Source organism: Aotus nancymaae, unplaced genomic scaffold (genome assembly GCF_030222135.1).
Source record: "Aotus nancymaae isolate 86718 unplaced genomic scaffold, 86718_ANA_hifiasm-v0.15.2.pri h1tg000040l, whole genome shotgun sequence".
Classification (NCBI taxonomy): domain Eukaryota; kingdom Metazoa; phylum Chordata; class Mammalia; order Primates; family Aotidae; genus Aotus; species Aotus nancymaae.
Window position 1 is genome coordinate 36700075 of NW_026988454.1, and position 15903 is coordinate 36715977.

General features: G+C 39.7%; 1 protein-coding gene across 31 annotated transcripts in view; it reads left to right on the forward strand.

The window, feature by feature from the left end:
• The window catches only part of EPB41L2 (erythrocyte membrane protein band 4.1 like 2), a 225463-nt gene extending 209666 nt beyond the window's left edge, over positions 1-15797 (forward strand). For all 31 annotated transcript variants that reach the window (XM_021666542.2, XM_012458328.2, XM_012458331.2 and 28 more), the window contains one exon: positions 14545-15797. The gene's annotated coding sequence lies outside the window, so the exon portion shown is untranslated. The remainder of the gene's footprint in view (positions 1-14544) is intronic.
• The last annotated feature ends 106 nt before the right edge of the window (positions 15798-15903 follow it).

A 15903-nucleotide genomic window follows, 5' to 3' on the forward strand; every position in this document is an offset into this window, starting at 1 on the left:
TACTGGTAACTCCACTGGTAATGGAGGCATTTTAATAAGTTTTTAAATGAATTAGTTATATCACTTATTCCTAGCACCTTATATTCATTTTTACAGTGGACACACAGACACACAGCTTTTGAAGTTTGCCCATCTCAGAGGCTTTTATGAGAAGCATCGTTAAACAGATTTAGGAAGTTAAAGTATAAACTTACATATAAGGTGAATAAACTAGATAAATTTGGAAAGATTGATTCATGCATTCAAAAAATATTTAATGGGTGCCCAAATGTGCTAGGGTAGGGCTAGATATTGAGGATTCCATGATAGACAAAGCAAACACGGTCACCTTCCTTGGCGGAGAGGATGTGTTCCAATAAGGGAGGTGTGAATATTAACAAATGAACAAAATGTAAATGTGATAAGGTCTCTAAAGGAAATAAAATGCTGTGAGAGAGCAGAATAGGAGACTGGAACTATCATACATTTACCCAATTACTTGAGAAACAAAGTTTGAGTTTGAAATCTGAAGGATGACTAGGAATGACCTCAGTGTCTCAAAGTCATTTTGGCATCTCTACCCCGCACTGGCTGCAGCTCACTCTTAAAATATTTCCTTTGCTGGGGACCGTCAGATCTGGGAAGAGTGTGTTTTCACTGTTTCAGCTACTGTCTGGCTGCCCTGCCAGGATCCCACAGAGGCAGCAGGTGGGCCAAGGCAAAGAGCAGGATCAGGACAAAATCTGAATGTCAAAAAAGAAGGGGAACTGTCTGCAATGTATCTGCTCCATCTCCCTTTTTCAGGCACGTAAAGCTCTCCTCCTGACCTGATCTCTGCCTTTGGAGTAGCTCTGAGCTTTTGATCAAGTGTTGAAAGTGGGGGGAGGGGGGAGGCAGACAGAAAGACGGTAAAAGAATAACCTGCAGAGGACGAACCTCCCAAGTCCACCTTTCTCAGCAGGTGGTGGCCTGCCATGAGGCAGAGAGGAGCTAAATGCAAACTCTGTTAAAAAGAAAACACACTTTAGATGAGGACTTCACTAAATCTTTGTAACTTTTTTATGTCCTTTCAAGGACTACTCCCTCCTGCCAGCTTAGCTCAAATGCATATTTATGAGCCCTCATATGGATGAAAAATATTGCTGACCTTATTACCACTGCAGTCGTATTCCCAAAGAGTCCCGATCAGGAGGGAGAAGGGTTCCAGGCCTGGTGGTGGTATCTGTGTAGTCTCAGAAAGAATGAGCCACAGGAGAGGGAGCTCTCCCAACGCAGACTTCACAGGCGCCTCTCTGACTCTTAGAGTAATCATGGATGTAGGGTAAAAAAGTGAACTAAGCCTCCTGTTCATCCAAAAGCAGGGAGCACCTGAAGGATGAAATGACAGAGGAGTGGCTGCTCATCCTTTCACTCATCTGTTCATTTATTTGTTCATTGCATAAATATGTATGGAACGCCCACTGGGTATCGTCTACTGTTTTGCTAAATATCAAATAAAATAAGGTCGGCACTTCAGACAATAATCAGTGATAGCAGAATTATTTCAAGTTTTGTGTTATATTCTGAACCTCATGTGATGGGAACAAGAAGGAGAGACCTCTAAACCAGAATAGGGCTTCAGAGATGTTTCACTTAAGCTTCATGCTGAGTAGGAGGTAGCTCTATGAAAAAGGGGTAAAGGGGGCCATTCCAGGCAGGATTGGGAGCATTGAACCTGACACTCCAAGAACAGCGCACAATCAGATGTAGCTGGACTGTGGGATACTTGTAGGAGAATGACGGAGATGCAGGAGGAAGGAGGCAGAGGCCCGATGCCAAGGAGTCTTCTAAGCCAAGCTGAGGAGGCTAAACTATCCTGAAAGTGATAGGGTGCTCCTCCTGTATTTGAGAGATAGTGAGGTAACTTACCTTCTCTGTGACTTGTTGACTATTGGCATGAGGCTGTGGAAGTTAGTGCATTGGGAAGATGGAAGCAGAGGAGAATCACACATTATATTTAGGTTTTTTGGCCTAGACAAGGAGTTGATGTTGGCACGTATAATTTGAATCATGCAGTACATGAGTTTTGTCTTTTGCATGTCATGGCCATAATACTATGGTCAGTTTTCTCTGCTTGGCTACCTTAAAGCAAAGGCGTATTTTTTGTTCTGCGGTACTGCTGGAGAGACCAACTGTCATACGAATTCTGGAGGAAGCTTCGAAGTGAATCTGTAAGGCCCCATCTTATTCACACCGTGACGTGATTAATTGAAAATTTCCCAGATCGTCTGCGTGTTAAGAGGGAGCACAGGATAGCAGATTTGCTGGGTTCGAATCTACTTGTTAGTTGTATGACCTTGGCAGATTTCATCCCTTTGTCCAGAGCTGTCCTCTGTAAACTGGGGATGATGATAGAAACAGAAGAGCTTTTTTCCAAGGCAGGTTGTTAAGAACTTTCTATAAGTTACAAGGTTGGCCATGAACCCTTTTTGCTTATAAGAGTCCAATGAAAATGAAAATTTTCTACCCCAGAGATACTGAGTTTGAGATGCATATGATACGCAGAGGTGGCAAATTCGGAAGCACAAGAGTGTTGAGAGTGCAACAGGCTTCTGAGCAGGAGAGAGATTTGTGAGTCCCCTGAATGCACTGTGTACTGATGGAGCCTGTGGTTTGAGCTGTGTTATCCAGGACTGGCTCAGAGTTGAGGTCTGGGGAACGGAGGCCATAAAGAAGGCGGAGCCAGGAGGCAGAAATAAAACGGAAAACGGGGAAGTGACACAGCTGCAAAGCAAGATAACTTCAAGAAAGAGAGAGGAACCAAGTGTTAAATATGGCAGAAAAACAAAATGAGTGTGGTTTTGGGAATTGGTGAACAGGGGTCAACTTGGAGCCTTTGTCAGAGCTGTTTCAGTCTGGTAGTAGGGAGAGAGCGCTGTAACAGGTTGAAAATAGAGAGATTCTACATGGAGAGTGTTTTAAGTTGAAAACCCAGTGACAGTACCTTTTGCTCTTCCATCAGCTCTTCCTGGCTTCATCTGAGAAGTTGGAGAACATTAGGTGTCATGGAGCTATTGGAGCTAGTGCTGTGATTATTAAAAGCAGGGTCACTTCACCATTCCCAGGAACCTCTTAGACGGACCCTGTGTCCCACTCTTTAACCTGCAATGAATACCTCTAAATTAGTCATATTGCTTTTAACACTGTTGGTGGGTGCATGAATGCCACTTTCTAAACAACACAATCTTGTGTTTGCTTCAAAGTTAGGTTGATGTGCACAGTTTCAAAACATGAACTCATAAGCCAAACAGGAAATTAACATGAGCTGCCTGCTGACTTGATGAGAGATAAGAACCCTGTTGGCTGAACTGAGCTCTAGCTAATCATAAGCCACTCATTTACATGTGGGCCCTGATGAGTGTCACCCCTGACCTTCAACGAGAACAAACCTATTGATTTCCAGATGACTATTTTAGTTCTGCAGGCATATCAAATGTGTTGCATTTTTATTTTATTTGCCGAGTTGTGCTAGTCTCATACCTAAAATTAGCATCTTATTACTGCTTCATTTTCAATATAGATTAATCAAACCTCACATGAGGACTGATTTCTTCTGCGTAGAAATAAAAAGCCAGTTTTTGTTTAGTGAGTTTGAGGCACAGCCAGTTTTCACTCTGAAATGCTGGGGAATGTTTTAATTTAACGTTGCTAAATCTACCAGGTTGTTATCAATGAGTCAGTTATAACTTATTTGAATTCCCCCACACAAGAGGTGCTGGGTGCCACTGCTCTAGTGCAAACATTAAGGTCAGGCAGTATCACTAACTCCCCAAGGCTTGCTCTTGGACATAAACATTACTGACTCTTATTTTTTTCAAATGAAACTATCTTTATTGTTTTTTTCTGGTAATAAAAGAGAGGTTATAACTTTTTAAAAGGGAGAGACAGTAGAAAATGTTAAGTGACCCATTAAGTCCCATGCTCCCAGAGATAGAGAATCTCTTTCCAGTGTGTAGGGTGTACTTATAAATATACACACATATAGACACTCACATACACACTCATCCCTCTGTCTACATAGGCTAATATTGTGATTCTGTTATATGTCTTGCTTTTTCCTCCACTTAATAGTACATTATAGTTATTGGTCCTTGTTTTTACCTCATCATTTTTCAGCAACTGCTGAATGGATGAGTGATGGTTTACTTAAATAACCCCTATTAATGGGCATTTAAATTACCTCTTATTTTTCATAATTATTATACAGCTTCAAAGATTATACTTGTTTGTACATTTTTGTATGTTGATCTCATTGTTTCTCCAGGGCAAATAGGTTTAAAATTGGAGTTGGTATGCCACCAAGGTTGTTTTTTGTTTTTTTGAGAGAGTTTCACTCTGGTTGTGCAGGCCAGAGTGCAGTGGCACAATCTTGGTTCACTGTAACTTCCGCCTCCTGGGTTCAAGTGATTCTCCTACCTCAGCCTCCCAAGTAGCTGGGATTATAGGTGTGTGCCACCACACCCGCCTAATTTTTGCATTTTTAGTAGAGACAGGGTTTCGGTATGTTGGCCAGGCTGGTCTCGAACTTCTGACTGACCTCAGGTGATATGCCTGCCTTGGCCTCCCCAAAGTGCTGGGATTATAGGCATAAACCACCACTCCTGGCCCACCAAGGGTTTTTGACATATTACCAAATTGTCCTCCTTAATGGTTCTGCAAACGTAGGCTCGTACTCGCAGTTTGTGAGCTTATGTTTCCCTACAGCCTTGGCAACACTAAGCATTATTAAACATTTTTAAAAAAAGCTTTGTCATTCTGATCAGGAAAGAGCATTTGTTTCTCCCTTGCTTGAATAGTGAGGAAAGAGCCTTCTTTGATTGTATTTTTTCAATGCTAGTGAGGTTGGAATACACGCATACATACGCTACACGCAGTCGTAGACACATGTACACATATAATACATGCATATATACGCTACACGCAGTCATAGACACGTGTACACGTAGACACATATAATCATATACTTTGCATATCTTTTGGTTGCCAGTTTGTGTCCTTTGTCCATTTTCCTATTCAGGTGTCTGTTTATTTCTCTTGTAGAGAGTAATTGAATGGATGCATGATGATTTACATAAATAATCCCTACTAATGGGCATTTAAATTATCCCTCAGTTGTCACAATTATCACACAGCTTAGTAACTTGAAAAGATGAGTAACTAATCTTTTCAGATTAATTAACCCCTTAGTCACAAATGCTATATTTTCCCCCCAGTTTAAAAAATTATTATTAAGCATTAGAAATGGCACCAAAAGTGGAGAGAGGGGCAAGACAGAGCTCACTGCTTAGAGATGAACAGGCCGTTTCCACAGTTTTGTTTTGTGTTTTGGCCTAAACTGTATGTCTTAGAATTTGAATCAATTATTCATGCTTAAAAATTAGAAGATACTCAGCAATTTTAGAAAAGTGAGAAGCTCTGCTGACATTGAGCCTGCTCTCCCCGTGGTGAAAATACTGGAGCTAAGTAGGCGTAGCCAATGTCAGGCTGGGAGGAGCTCTCTAGGTCACCACAGTGCTACTGCCTGTCCTATCCTGTCTTTATGTTGAGGCCCTTGGGTCCCAGTCTCCTTATGAGTGTATGTTACCCATCTGGCCTCTGGCCAGGTTGGGGTGGTGGTTATGACTTTGTTACCCTGTCCTAGGATGTGTTTAAGAGTCTGGAAATGTGAAGAATATTTAATGTTAAACTGCTTGTAGAGAATCTTCATATCTTTTTTAATGATTTTTTTTTTTACTTTAAATTTTGGGGTACATGTGCAGATCTTGCAGAATTGTTACATAGGTATACACATGCCCTGGTAGTTTGCTGCCTTCATCCCCCCGTCACTGACATTAGGTATTTTTCCTAATGTTATCCCTCCCCAAACTCCCCACCCCCTGCTCTCCCTCCCCTAGTTCCCCACCCCACAACAGACCCCAGTGTGTGATACTCCCCTCCCTGTGTCCATGTGTTCCCATTGTTGAATACCCACTTATGAGTGAGAACTTGTGGTGTTTGGTTTTCTGTTCTTGCATCAGTTTGCTGAGAATGATGGTTTCCAGATTCATCCATGTCCCTGCAAAGGACATGAACTCATCCTTTTTTGTGGCTGCATAGTATACCATGGTGTATATGTGCCACATTGCCTTTATCCAGTCTATCTTTGATGGGCATTTGGGTTGGTTCCAAGTCTTTGCTATTGTAAACAGTGCCTCAATGAACATACGTGATGTGAGGGCAATCTGGCTGAGACATCTGTCACCCCATGGATTGCCAGGGTTGATTTGGCTGATCTGGCTGGCTAGGTGGGTGTCCCCTTCCTCCCTCACCACTCCACATGTGTCCCTCCTGAAGCTGTACGCTCAGTTGCAGAGGATGGCCATCCCTGATAGAGGAGGACCGGTCTTCAGTCAAGGGTATATGAGTAGCTGCACGCCTGGCTAGAACCTCCAAACAAGCTCTCAATGTCCATCCTCCAACCTTTTTTATAAGGAAATAGGATCCTAGACATTAACATAACTGCCATAGGTCACCTGTGGTAAGTATAGATTCATTTGTCTCAAGGCTTTTCTGTTAGATATCCCAGATGACAATTGTTTAAACATGTAAATTTTGTGGGTGGCTCAGAAGGGAATTTTGCTATGGCAACTCATTAACAAGTTTGTGTATGTGTGTGTGGTTTTAAAGATACTCCTGTCCTTATGAGGATTACAATCCAAGGACATATTGATGCTTTCTTGCATCAAAATAGTTGAGTTAGCATTAGCGCATGTGGGAATCTGGACCTGTTCTGTCCAGTATCGTAGCCAATACTCACTTGTGGCTGCTAAGCACTTGAAATGTGGCTAGTTGAAACTGAGATGTATTGTAAGTGTAAGCTATTTACTGGATTTCAGACCTGAGAAAAAAGTAAACTCTTCCTAATTTTAAATTAATTACTTATTGAACTAATAATTCGGGTATATTGGGTTAAATACCTATATTAAAATTAAATATACGTATTTCTTTTTAGTTTTTGAAATATGGCTTCTAGAAAATTTACATATGTGCTCACATTCATTGCTTGCAGTATATTTGTCTTGGACAGTGCTGATCTATGGAGGGTAGGAGGGAGTGAAGTGAGAAGAAAATCTTATATGGCATGATGCGGTTTAAGATTGTGTGTGTGTGTGTGTGTGTGTGTGTGTGTGTGTGTGTGTGTGTGAGAGAGAGAGACAGAGAGAGAGAGAGAGAATGAGAGAGAGAGAGGCTGAGACTGCTGGGGGGCAGGGAATAGTGTTTTGTTTAAGATATCTTAATTTAACTTTGAGGAAAAGTGGTTTTTTTCCCATGCTCCCTCAGATAAAAAGTGAGAAAGTTGGGTCTAGAAATTTCTTCTGATTCCCACTAACCTCCGTTTTTCTAAAAGATGAAAGCCTTGCTACGGAGTATTTTTAAGCTCTTATTTGATGCTACAGAGAAATGTTTTCTCATTGCTACTTATCTTATGAACCTAAGGTTGACAAAAGCTCAGCTCTAATAAAGTACACTGAGCGGAGCCTGACCATAGTTGATCTGTTATTTAAAAGGAGCTCTACGATTTTGTAGAATGCTTTTATATTAAATTCCCAGAAGATTTGACCTAGCAGAGTGAACCAGAAGACCTTAACAGCTTTACTGCCAGCACCACTACTCTTAGAAACTTGTGTACGGCTTCAGTGATTTGAGGAAACCAGTTTTTAAAAGAAGAGTCCTCGTGGAATATCATAGATACAGTTAATCAACAAAAGAGAACAGAAAAATGAACCTGATGTTTTTCCACTTAAGAAAATGGTCAGACGAGAGTAATGGTAAAAATGGGAATTAGTGCTTCTTCCTAAAGGCATAATACAATTCTGTTGGGGTTTTTTGCCCTGCTTCCTCATGCTCCTGTTCTTCAGTCTTATGTTACGAATTAGTCCTTGTTACTTTCACTTCCAGATTCATTAATTTATAATATGAGCCTGTTTTGGTCAAGGGACTATTATCGTTGTGTGTGAGAGAGGAAGGCATAGGAACATGCATAAAAATAACGTCCAGGTTTATTTTTCATTCAAACATACAACGTTCAGGGTTATTTTACATTCAAACATAACAAAAATAGTGTATTTGAAGAAAAGCCTAGCTAAAGGGCTGTGAAAGTTGACAGGAGAAATGCTTCTGATTGGCTGATCAAGACAAAGCTCCCCAGAAAGGTTGCAGGAAAGCTCCTCTGTGCAGAGCACCAAGGGGGATCTGGATGGTTGGGGGATCCGGGGAGGGAGGAAAGAGCACTTGAGAAAACAATGGGATGGATGTCAGGAAAAGCAAACCTCCATTGTGGTTATGTGTAGAGTTCCCAGCACAGCTGGAAACATTTGTTGAAGGCAAATTGCAGATGGTCTTACCTGCCATGTCCTTTAGTAATATTGATTTGTTAGTAGTGTGTATGATTGACTGAAAAACTACTAGATTAGATGAAGTACCCTGTAAAGACACCAAAATACTGGTTCAGACAGTTAGTAATGGGGAGACTGAACTGGATGTCTCTAAGAGTAAGACTGAATTTAACTTGGAAGCAAGACCTGGAGTAAAATACCATATAGGAGCATCTATAAAAATTAAGTCCAGTATTTTTTTCCTTTTCAGTTAAATGAAACTCAGTATCTATACCTCTTTGAAGTAAAGTTATATTAGCACATAGGCCTTTGAGAGTAATACATTTCATTCAGAGGGCACAGGGCTCAGGAAGGTCAACCCAGTTCGGAAAGGCCTGAAGATGGGACTTGGGCCTTCAAGGACCCGAGAGCCTCCTGAGAAGGTGGGGGCTCCAAACAGCAATAATGTGTTCCAGCAAACCAGGAGAAGCAAAAGCATTTTGCTGAATTATTTGTAGAACAGATACTGTGCTTCATTTGACTGCAGAGAAAAATACTGGATTTAATTTCTCCCTCTACTGAGCAGATACACAAATATCAGTGATAGAAGAAAACGGCAGTAGATTACTGATAGCAGATTAGATATAAGCAGTTCTCAAACCTAATGGTCTCAGGACCACTTTATACACCTAAAAATTGTTGAAGAGCCCAAAGAGATTTTGTTCATGTGAATTACACCTATTGAAATTTATCATAAGTCAAAACAGAGAAATTTTACAAATATTTATTAAGGTAAAAATCATCACATGGTGAAAAAAGTCTGTCTAGAAAGACTGTGTTGTAGGATCCAACTCTATGACATCCTGGAAAAGGTAAAGTGATAGAGACAGTAAGAGGGTCATTGGTTGCCACTGATCTCATCAAGAGTCTTTCAATATTGGGAAGCCATCAAGCTCATGGTGGCCAAAACACTGTTTTCCAAATTCTAATGTTCACCTAAAAGCTTGAATTTTATCATTGGCAACAAGTGCTGTCAGTTGTTTCTCTTGAGGCGACAGGCTCAACTTCATTTTCAATAAAAGGTTTGCCGAGTGCCCACATTGAATAACATCGTCTGTCTGCCAGTGATTCTCTCAAGTAAGAAAGGTGGTTTATGAAAACGCAGCTGCTTCAACTCACAGTTCAAACATTCGCATCGATGCTTTTCCTCTAGACATTGTGCTTCTGTGTGCAGCTGGAGTGTTGCGTGCATACTAACCATTTAATCACACAGAATACTAAAAAGGCGCACTCAGGGTTGAGATGTAAGAGAATTAATATTCCTTCTGTTTCCTCAAGGACATCCTTAAGTGAAACTGTCTTCTCTGTTTCACTGCGAGTGCACATTGGTAAAGGATAAGAGGACAGTTGGGGCATGGTGGCTCAACGCCTGTAATCCCAACACGTTGGGAGGTTGAGGTGAGAGGATCACTTGAGGCCAGAAGTTTGAGGCCAGACTGGGCACTATAGCAAGACCCTGTGTCCACAAAAAAAATTTTTTTGTTTGGCTGGGTGTAGGGGTATGTACCTGTATTCCTAGCTACTTGGAAGGCTGAGGCAGGAGGATCCCTTAAGTCCAGGAGTTCAAGGCTGCAGTGAACTATGATCACACCACCGCACTCCAGCCTGGGTGACTGGAGACCCTGCCTCTAAAAAAAAAAAAAAAAAGAAAAAAGAAAAAAAGGAAGAATAAGGTTACATGAAGTACAGTTTGATTCCTCTGCTTCGACTTATGTAGACTGAGCTGCCAGTAGGTTTACTCACCATTGTTTGTTTGCACCATTGGTGAAAATGCTAACACACTGAAAAGGACATAATGTCTTAGTATGATAATGAAGACAGTTTTGACTCTATGATCCCCTTGAAGAGACTCAGCAGCCCTCAGGGGCTGTAGGCTACACTTCATGTATATTTAGTGGTAATACAGACATTTTAAGAATGGACTATTTTCTAGGTTTAACCAAATGGAAATTTAGCAGCTTACATTTTTTGACTCTGGGATTTTTATTTTATTTATTTATGTATTCCATACAGAGTCTTGCTCTGTCAGCCAGTCTGGAGTACAGTGGTGTGATCTCAGCTTACTGCAACCTCTGCCTCCTGGGCTCAAGCGATTCTCCTGCCTCAGCTTCCTGAGTAGCTGGGATTACAGGCATGTGTCATCATGCCTGGCTAATTTTTATATCTTTCGTAGAGATTGGGTTTTGCCGTGTTGGCCAGGCTGGTCCCAAACTCCTGATCTCAGGTTATCTGCCCGCCTCGACTTCTCAGATTGCTGGGGTTACAGGCCTGAGCCACGGTGCCTGGCTATTTTTTATAATTTAAATAACGGAAATTCTGTTTAGAAATTAAAATCAAGTATGCAAATCGAGGACCATAGAATAATAAAAATGAAAAGTACAGTATTTGAAATAACTGTCAAATCCATAAAATATCATATTTAAATTACACCTGAGTGCACGGAGGTTATTTTTGTTTAGGAAATGTAGTGTGTCTGAAGTAAACATTTTATTCCTGTTTTCAGACTCTTTAATTATATTGTTCTGTGGTAATTGAATCTTCATTAATCTGAAGAAATGTTGTTTTCTTGCATTTGCATTGTTGTTATTATATAGGGGAAAACTACATTTTTGCATTTTTGTTGAGACTTCTCTCTGGATGAGTGCTGTACCACTTAAAGGCAGCATTGCTAGTGTTTTGTGTCAAATGCTTTTTAAAATCAATTTACTGAGACAATTTCTGTAATAGTGCACCCAAGATTGAGATCAGTACATTGATCCCTTTGTCTCTAGAAACTCAAAGATTGTGCTTTTCAGATGACATCATAGAACTTCTGTGTTTGGACTATTTTCACCACTGCTCATAGGGCACCCTGAGAAGGATAAATAACTCTCTGATCCTCTGTGAATGCTTGAGATAAGGCACGCAACCATCATGTATCCTTGAAGAACTTGGACATAGAATTACACCTGTGATTAGATGAACTTTAGCCATGTTGATCTATTCTCACATTGACCAAAAGAGGGGGACATAGACTAGGGAATGTAACGACAGTAGTTAGAAATGTTTACTGACATTGTATAGGCCAGGGGTGGAAGAGAAGCATGGAAACAGAACAGTGGTGTGAATGCTTTTATTTTTGTCGCCTTGACCACAATTTTAATACGTAAAGTATAATCCATATACTTTACAGCTATGATCCTACCCAAACTCAGGTGAACCTTGTGATATTGTAAAAGTGAAAGCAGGTTGAATTAATGTCTAAAATTAATGCCTGTCAATTTGTATTGAAGAAGATGCCCAGACTTCTATGAATATGAGTAGAATTCAAGCTTAGAGAAGAAAGAAAAGAAAGTTCTTGAAACTTCTACAGCTCTTACATGAAGATCCAGTGCCTAGTTTTCAGTTTAGTTGGAATATGTAATCAATAATTTAGTCCCAAACTCTAGCCTGTTAAAAATTGTCAAATATTAAGTTTATTTCTCACAGACACCTGCCAGAGGACAGAAAAGTATAATATTTCTGATGCTTATGTAGCAGTGACACTGATGATTCTATCTTCATCTTTTCTCTTTCCCAGCTCAAAAGCTTAGGAACATATTTCTACATGTGTTTAAGTGCAAAAAACAGTCAAAAAAGATAAGTGGATATGTAAATAAAATCTTCATACAATAAGTTACTCCCTGTTCATCCACACCAGTAAGGAACTGGGACGTTTTGACACAATATCTAACTCAGAGTTAAACTGGATTTACTGCTTTTTAAAGAATGAGAAAATAAGTAAGATTTAACATTAAAATGCCAATAAATGATTCTGAAAGCTGTTTGGAATCCTAAGAGCACATCAAGGTTATCATTTATAATACTTTTTATGAGAAAAAAAGTGTATTAATGGAAATAAATTACATTTTGAGTTTATTTGGGTAACTATGTCTTTTTCTCTATTTTTAGCTCAGTAGATGGTGAAGTTTTTTGAGATCAAGATCTATTCCCTTCAATTCCTACATATGCTTAGTTTCCTATAATAACTTTGAAACAAGTTTAATTTTAGCTTTTCTTTACAAATTTATGACTCATTACAAAGTGAAAATTTTATTTTTGATGAAAACAGATGCAAAGAAATAAAGTGACGTGGAGCCTAGAAAAAATGGAGACTAGAATCCTAAACATTGTTCTCTCTGTAGGTTTTCAGGCCCCGCTAGCATCAGAGGTTTGTTTTTTTTTAATAACCTAAACTGCAAAATGGCAGCTGTGTTCAACAAATGATGCGTATTTACTAAACAAAGCAAATGGAAATGCCAGCTCTGCAGGGACAAGAACAGGTCGCATGCCTGAAGGTGTCATGTAACTGCCAAATCCAGTTTGATGGGTAGTTGTATCCATTTCCCTTCATCAGCCCCCACATTTCTTTTCACAGTTACTAACCTAGAAAAAGACTTTGTGTTTTCTCCATTGATTTTTTTCCCTGCCTAGAATCAAGCAGAAGTACTAATTAGTAATGAAATAGCCTAAGGCAGACAACAGGGTAGGAAACAATGAAGTTGATTAATCAATCTGTCCTGAATAATCAAGAGACTCTAATATTATCTGTGATAAATCTAAATGCTAGGGACTTTTTTCACTGAAGCAAGACTTAATTTTACCTAACCGAAAGAGTGTACATTCTAATTGACTTTGGGTCCAGTGTCTCTTGGAAAAGATATTACCACTCTTCACTTTTTTCACTTCACTCTACCACTTGTCCTTTGTAATTACCTATCATTTGCCAACCAAGTTGAAATATAAAATGAAACAGTTGCCACCTTAAAACCCTGTTCTCTTTCAGGGCCATTGCACCATCATGGATTTTTTTAGTCTTCTGTCCTACCCACTTACCTTTGATTGTGGACTTCTGCAACACTGTAGCTTTCATTTATTCTTATGCTTACATGAGACTTAGTTCTGTCTGTTGTTTTCACTTATCCCTTGTTCTGATGGCCAAATCTATATCCCTAGGCTTAATGCCTCACGCAGGCTATAAGCCTTCATGCTCTCGTTTTTTTTGCGGTCCCAGACTCCAAACCTTATCATCTACCCTATACTTCCTTCTCAATCCCCACACTCTGATTTTTCTTCTTAGTGGTGCCTCTCAAATTTCCCTACCACCTGATTTCTGTACCAGCCACTCAAGTCTGAGTCCCTGCTGTCTAGCAGAAATGCCTGACATTGTCATCTTCCTCATCCAATCGGACTCCTGCGGTGGTCTCCTGACTGTTGTTCCTGCCTGTACTCTTTGCTGGCTTCAGCTTATTCATCACACTGAAGCCACAGTAGTGTTCTCAAAACGTAAATCACGATGTGAGAAACCCTTCCTCATCCCAGCCTCCTTTCTTGGGCTTATCATGCCCTGAATGAACTTGCCAACCCCAGGATCTTTGACCTGTCTCTTACCTCTCTGTGGCTCTCGTACTCTGCCCTGGACCATTGCAGTAGACTGCCAACTGGTCTTTTTGTCCGAATGTTCTTTCTTAATTCATTTTTTTTCTAGTCTGTTAGATCAAGCTCATACTTCTCAGTCTATTAAAGAATAGACCTAATAATTTGTACCTTTATTTACTACTCACTATACAATGCTTAACTATGGTAATGTCCATTTCTTCACTGTCCTGTTCCTCCCATTCATTCCTGCTTCCCCCCACATACATCTTACTGTCATACCCTGTACTTTTTCACTTCCCTGCCTCTTAGCTCATTGTGTTTTTCCACCTGAAGCACCATTTTCATTCATTTCAGCACAAAGAAAATGGACTTTGACTTTCCCTCTCCCTGAGTATAGCTTTAAAACCTACCCTGATTTCTGTCTTTAAATTCTTACTATATGAATTGTCTCATTTTTATGCTAATAAATTCTTTTGCAGTGAACTCTTATTTGCCAGTTGATTCTAATGTACTTGTCAATTCTCCAGGTATTTTAAGGCCCTTGAGAGCGGAATAGTGTCTCATGCTTGTCTTCTGGTAAACGTACTATTTACTGTAAGACTAGGCAAACAGTAACTGTTGATTACTTGATTGAAAATTTGATGAATGTTACCATTTTTTTTCAAGCCTGTGTTTTTGGAATATTTAAGCCTTCTCTTTGTTTTTTCTCTCCTAGAAAGTCATTTTTTAAACAACAGTCAACTTTGTGAACCCGTGAAGATTTTTTTGACCATTCCGAGTCTTAATGCCACACCACTACTCCAGCGAATTTATGCTACGACTGGTAACAATGACCAGAAGCCTGAAGAATTAAAATGCCAACACCAAACCTTTTCTTACCAGCTCTGGTCTATATTGCTCCCATGCATTTTAATATATTATTTTGTTTTATAACCACTTCTAAATATTCTTGGTTCTTTCTTTTTTTGTTGTTAATTAGGGGGTTTTGTTTTTGTTTTCTGTTTACTTTGTGTGCAACTGCCTGCTTCTAATGACTCACTTTGATCAAATGACAGTGAACAAGGCCAGCCCAAGCTGGTAAGGTGCTGTTCACTTGAACAGGTGCTGTTGTGCAGAAAGGAAACTCTGTGACTAATTTAGATAGTGGCTTCCCTTCTTCCAGATTCTTTCCATTGAATCCTCACAGTAAATATTTACGGAGTTTTCCAGTTGCAGTAAATATACTGTATGAGAAAGTATTAATACAGATTAAAATTTCTTACATCTTGAAAATTTTCTAATATTTGAGAATTTCACAGGGGATGTTTTTTATACTGGCCCCTTTTGACTTTCCAGTCCTGTGACTTTCTACTTTTAGTAGAGAGTCAGAATCTCTGGACTGGAGAATTATGAAGAAGTTCACTGACTGTGCACTGTGCTTAGAGACCCTGCCGCACCACAGTGCCAATGCTTCTCAGACACATGCCCTTCGGCAGCATTCCAGAACAGGAGGGAACAGAGAGAGAAAACTCTTTCTTCCCTTCTACTAAAAGATCCAGGCAGCTTAAAACCTTAGTGCTTTCTTTCTTAACATATCCAAACTTCAATACTTTCCATTATTTGAACACTTGGGTAGAACCCTTGCTTTGTATTAAACCTCCTTGTCTACATGTAAAACTGACCTTTTGTTATTGAGCAGGCCTATCTCTTTCAGATAGTTTGATGATTCACACAGGTTTGAGGACGCTGGGGAGAGAGGGGGAGGGGGCTGTGGTAGTTCTCTGTTGGTTCCAAGAAGGTTATAGCATTTAAAGCTGGCACCAGAGACCTGATAGGGACTTATTAACTATATTGAACATTTTTTTCTTTGCTTTTGACCCTATGTATAGTTACGATGCCAGATTAGATTTATAGCAGCTTCAAGTTGTATTAAATGATATTTTGCTTCCTGTAATACTGTTATAAAATAAAGTTTGTTTATTCTCTAAACTTGTCATTTCTCTTTTTCTAAAGCTTTAAAAAAATGAAAAATGAACTCAGTGATATTTTTCATCAGAAGTCTTAGTATTTTGTGAAAAGTAGCAATTCAAAAATC